The sequence below is a fragment of the Blastomyces gilchristii genome (genome assembly GCF_000003855.2).
Source record: "Blastomyces gilchristii SLH14081 genomic scaffold supercont1.1, whole genome shotgun sequence".
Taxonomy (NCBI): Eukaryota; Fungi; Ascomycota; class Eurotiomycetes; order Onygenales; family Ajellomycetaceae; genus Blastomyces; species Blastomyces gilchristii.
Genome location: NW_003101682.1, coordinates 2,129,615 through 2,135,614, shown reverse-complemented (window position 1 = coordinate 2,135,614; position 6,000 = coordinate 2,129,615).

The following is a 6,000-nucleotide window of genomic DNA, read 5'->3' as shown; positions in this document are numbered from 1 at the left end:
TCTCTGTTGAATTTTCAACAAATGAGTACTATGTTATGATATTATATAAGTGAGAAATGATTTCATGATCTCATTTAGTGTCATTTTCAATAATGAGATCAGAATGAAAATGTGACTAAGAATTCAAACATATTCTTTATCTAGAACTAGATTTTTATTTGAAAAGTGAATCTGAAATCTTTAATATTTGAAATAACATGATTTGAAATCAATGTAATGAATATAAATCATGATTAGAAGTAATGCTTTTAGACAATGTAACAACTGTAAAGTTTAGTCCTGGTCTCAGACACGGTCACACGGTCAGTCTAGTCATACAGTCAGTCTAGTTATGATATTATCAAATAATTTCAAAGTATTAGAAGGTGTTAAAATACTGTAATTTATAAACAGTTTTTATATTCTGAGCTGAAATTTTCTGATTTTACATATCTCAAATTGATAAATGTATAATAGTTGACTTTATAGATATAGGAAAAACTCTGAGAACTAAAAGTTCTCAGATAGATATCGTAGTCTCTGACTGTATATATCTATAATTGAAGAATAATAATAATAATAATTGAAAACTCTGAATTCTGAACACTTCTTTAAATACTTAATTTAAATTTTTATATTTCATATTGATTTTGTCTTCAGTTCAATCTCAAGATATACTATAAAGTTAATATACAATATCTAGAATCAGAGTTAAAGAATCATTAAAAAGTATCTCTCACAGTAAATACATAAACTAGTATAAATAATCTTATATTTATAAGAGTTACATGTTATTACATTGATGAGAACTGAACTTATTAAGAGATATTAATTGAATTTGAATCATTGATCAGTAGTTATACTGAGAATTATATAATAGAGATATTAATAACTGTTATTAAAAATAACTATTGAGATATTAATCTCAGTCTTCTTATAATTATAACTAATAATATTGTAAATAACTATACTATAATGAAGACCTTGAAGTAAAAATGAACTTTGTATTTTTAAAATAATAAATAAGATTATATTCTCTGCATTACTTATATGATTTAACTTATAATATAAACACTGATAAAGCATCTTATTATTATTATTATTCTTCAATTATAGATGTATGCAGTCAGAGACTATGACATCTACTTGAGAACTAAAAGTTCTCAGGGTTTTTCCTATATCTATAAAGTTAACTATTATACATTCATCAATTTCAGATATGCAAAATCAGAAAATTCCAGCTCAGAATACAAAAACTGTTTACAAATTGCAGTGTTTTAACCTCTTCTGATACTTTGAAATCATTTGACAATATCATGACAAAAGAAAAAGAGAACACAGTCTTAAATATAGACACATTAAATAGATAGATAGAAAAGAATAGAAAGAAAAAAGTAAGATAAAATAAAGAGAGACTATAATAAAACAAATTATTAAAAGATAGTATATAGCTGTATTAACAGACTATATCTGATCAATTTCCTCCTCTTCATATTCAGATATTTCTGAATTCAGCCATTTTCTTGTAGCTGCTTGAGTTTCTGATAGAAAGTCTATTAAGTATTTAATTCCTGTCTCAGTTGAGAATAAGAATCTCATATTTAATTAACTTAGATCATACTTCTCTTTCAATCTGACTCTGAGACTATTGTATAATACACAGTGCATTATAATATGCTCAGAATTTTCATTTACATTGTAGAATAAGCATTCTATTGAATCAAATCTATCATCAAATCTTTGCATATAAGATTTGAAATAGCCATGTTCTAGTTTCAGCTGTATTATAGATGAGAATATTTTCTTTTTACATTTAATTGAACAAGATTTCCACTTGAGTTTTATTTCAAATCTTGAATAATGTATACTCTTCTTTTGTTTCTGTCAGCTTTCATTTCACTTGTCTAAACAAGATTCTTTTATTTTTCTCTTTATAAAAGACCAGGACATAATTTTTTGAATAGATCTGCTTAGTTCTGAGTCTTTTTTTACAGCTGAATCAGCCAATTCATTGCCATGAATATTCATATGAGCAGGAATTCAGTGCAGATGAATTATCAGCTTTGATATTCTTCTCTTTTGAATTTTTAAAACAGAGTTTAAGATCAGTTCAAGATTCATTTAATTATTATGAATCTGACTATTTCTAAGTCTTTTTAAAGCAGCTTGACTATCAGAGAATATTCATATCTCTTTCAAACTATTCTCTCTTTTATGAGATTTTATTTTAATAAGTTTGAAAGCTTTCACTATTGCAAATAGTTCAGTGTCAAAGACTTCAGATTCACAGCTCAAATTCCAGAAATCTGAGATAAAATTAATATTATCTTCAGTATAAGCAATGTCTGCGCCTAATCTATTCAAATTCTTGTTTTTTAAGTCATCTGAATAAATCAGAATAGAGTCTTTTATATTGATTGTAGAAATTCTCTTCAAATGCTGTTCATATTCTTTCTCTTTAGATATTTCACTTATTTGTAAGTCTATAAGAGATTTAAGCTTTTCTCTTCAGAGAGATAACTTCTCATGATCAACTTTTTCAACATTTAAAGAAGAAAATTGATTTTTAATCAGTGAGTATAGTCTGTACAGTTGAGAAGACATTTTCTTTGAAGAATTATTTTCATTTCAATCAAGAAATCTATTTCAATCCAGTTCATTTTCAGAGTTAATTGATAGAAATGAAGAAGAGACTCTTTCTCTGATTATATGATTTGAGCTCATCTTTATAACTCTCAGAGTATAGTTCATACAGGCCTTTTCAAATCTAATAGCAGAAGAAAGAATTAAAGCTTCAATTTTCATTGCTTTAATAGAAGATAATTTGAATACTCTCAGAATTCTTCTCAAAGCTCTGTTTTGCAGATTTTGAAAGAGTTCAGTGAAATTTCCTTGATTATTTCATCAAACTTGAACTTCATAATCAGCTACTGAGATAATACTGACTATATATAACTGTCTCATAGCCTGAAAGAATAGACCTCTCTCTGTATTTGATAGTCTGATAATGTTGTTCAATAGTCTTTCTGCCTTAACAGTTCTTTATTGAATATGATATTTAAAATTCAACTTGGAGTTTAACCATACTTCTAATCATTTGACATTTAAACTGGGTTTAATCTCTCTATTTAAAAGAGTTAGGCATAGTTCTTTCTCATTGAATCTAGAAAAGAAATGAATTAACTCAGTTTTATTCATATTAAATTGAATTTGATTGATATCTGCTCTGACAAAGATTTCCTTTACAGCTTTTTCAATCACTTTCAAATTCTCTTTGATAGTTTTTGAGCTGTAGACTAGACGATAAAGAATCTTAATATTAAGATAAAGAATAATAAGATAACTGATTCTTGAGATAAGAATAAGATGAATGTGATTACTTAAGTAACTTTTATATTTACTTTATAAAAGATAATATTTTTTAATAATACTTTTTAATAATACTACTGTTAATTTTGAATAGATTGACTAATATTTTAAATATTACAGATTTGAAATATTATTAATATAATTTATATCATCTCTAAATAATAATAATAATTTTATAATATTTAATAAATTAATAAATTAATTACATCACTGAATATAATACAGAATATTAAAATATAATAAAGTTTAATATATAAAATAATTATTTATACTCTTTAATTATATCAGATAATTAATCATTGAGTTTAATACTTTAATTAAGAAAAGATTTAGATATTGAAACTTTTTAATATAAAGTAAACTCAGTTAAAATATGTAATAAATTTATTATTTCAGTTTTATAAGATAATAAAGATAGTTTTAATTACTTATATATTAATATCACAGTCAGTCTGATAAGTGTATAACAGTTTATTTACTTATTTTAAAAAGTAGTTAAATTATTTAAAAAGAAATTCAGTCTGAGATAATGCTATAATACAGACTATTATTATTATAAGAAATAAACTAGTATATTACTATAGTAAAACTGAATAATCTTTTACAGAGTACTATATTATAGTGAATTTACTAGATTTCTTCTATTAAATTAATATCTACACTTCTTAAGATTAAATAGAGAAGAAATAAAACTTATATATTAAATTAATCTAAGACTACTATAATATCAACTATCAGAAATTTAAATAAGCAGATATTAAAGATATAAAAATAATGAAATATAATTCTCTAGTAAATAATAATCTTTGATAATACTTTATATTATATAAAACTATAATACTAACTTTGAAACAGAACTTATATATTATTATTATTATTCTTCTTCTTCTTCTATTATACTTATATACAAGCGGAGCTTATAATGAGTTCTTGTGTGATGTTAAATACAGGTCAAGTGTTAATTAATAATTATACAGAAGAAAATACAGATGTTGAGATCACATCAAGATAATAAGAACATAGAAAATACAAAGAAGTGACAATTAAATACATGTGATAATAACTTCTCATCTCAGAAACATAGAGTAATTTTATTGAAGTGATTTATACACCTCTGTATTTATTAGAAACCTAAGGTGCTTGAGTTCTGAATTTAATGTATTCCCTGCGGGTTTTGAACTCACACGCCTTGATTTCTCATGCCAAGGCACTACCAGGTGGCTGTATTAACCATTCAGTCACCAGAGCAGAAGAACTTATATATATTAATTATAATTAAAAATCAGATAAAACTATATACTTATAAAATTAATTTTAACTACTATTTTCAAGATAATCTGATAAATTTATACATTAAATTAATTTTAGAGTTATAAAAAATTATTAAAAGTATATATTTAACTATTATACTGATAATATATAATATTCTAATAATTTCATTAATAGAGATAAGAATAAAGTGAAAGTTTAACTTAAGTTAAAATATTTATTATTATTATTAGAGATAATTATAAGAAGAAATAATTAAGAAACTTATAATTATAAAATATAAAATTATTAGATAGTTTAATATCTCTCATTATAGTATATTAGAGAAGTATAGTTTTTATAAGAAAGTAAAGAATAAACTTATACAAGAATATATTTAATTATTTTATAAGTATTATTAATAATTATTATTAAATTCTGATTATATAAATAATCACTGAATAAACTGAATAAGATTAATTTTAATCTTCAGTCTCAGTCTTATTCTGATTTTAAAAGAATAATTATTTTTTATAGTTTATTCTGAGAAATTACTTTCATTTCACTATTCTTGAATTAAATCTAGTTATTTTTCACATCATTTCTCTCAGAAATGATTCATTTTCAGATTTTTTTAAGACTTGATTCTGATGAGACTCACATCAAGAAATGTATAAGACCAGACTAAATGAGATCAAATGTGAAATTCATGGTCCTGCTGGTCAGTCTAATTGATATACGCTCAGAAACATTGATAGAGGACATTAAATTCTTATGAAAGAGATAGTATTTTGAATTTTGAATTTTTTCAATAGACAGTGATAGCTTGCTGAATACACTCTTCAATATTTTCATCTTTATTCAACATTGTAGTGATTATTAATTAATTAATGAAGATTAAGATTAAGAATTTACAAGATTTTTATCATTTCAGTGTTTTTATCATTTTGATATGGTTAGACTGGCCGGCGGGACTATGAATTTCACATTTGATCTCATTTGATCTGGTCTCATACATTTCTTAGCATGAGTTTCACCAGGATCAAGCCTTGAAAAAATCTGAAAATGGACCATTTCTGAGAGAAATGATGTGAAAAATGACCAGATTTAATTTAAGAACAGTGAAATGAGAGTAATTTCTCAGAATAAACTGTGAAAGATGATCATTCTTCTAAAATCAGAATGAGACTGAGACTGAAGATTAAAATCAGTCTCATTCAGTTCATTCAGTGATTGCTTATATAATCAGAATTTGGTAACAATTATTGATAATACTTATGAAATAACTAAATACATTCTTGTACAAGTTTATTCTTCACTTTCTCATGAAAACTACACTTCTCTGATATACTGTGATCAGAGATATTAAATCATCTGATAATTCTATATTTTACAATCATGAGT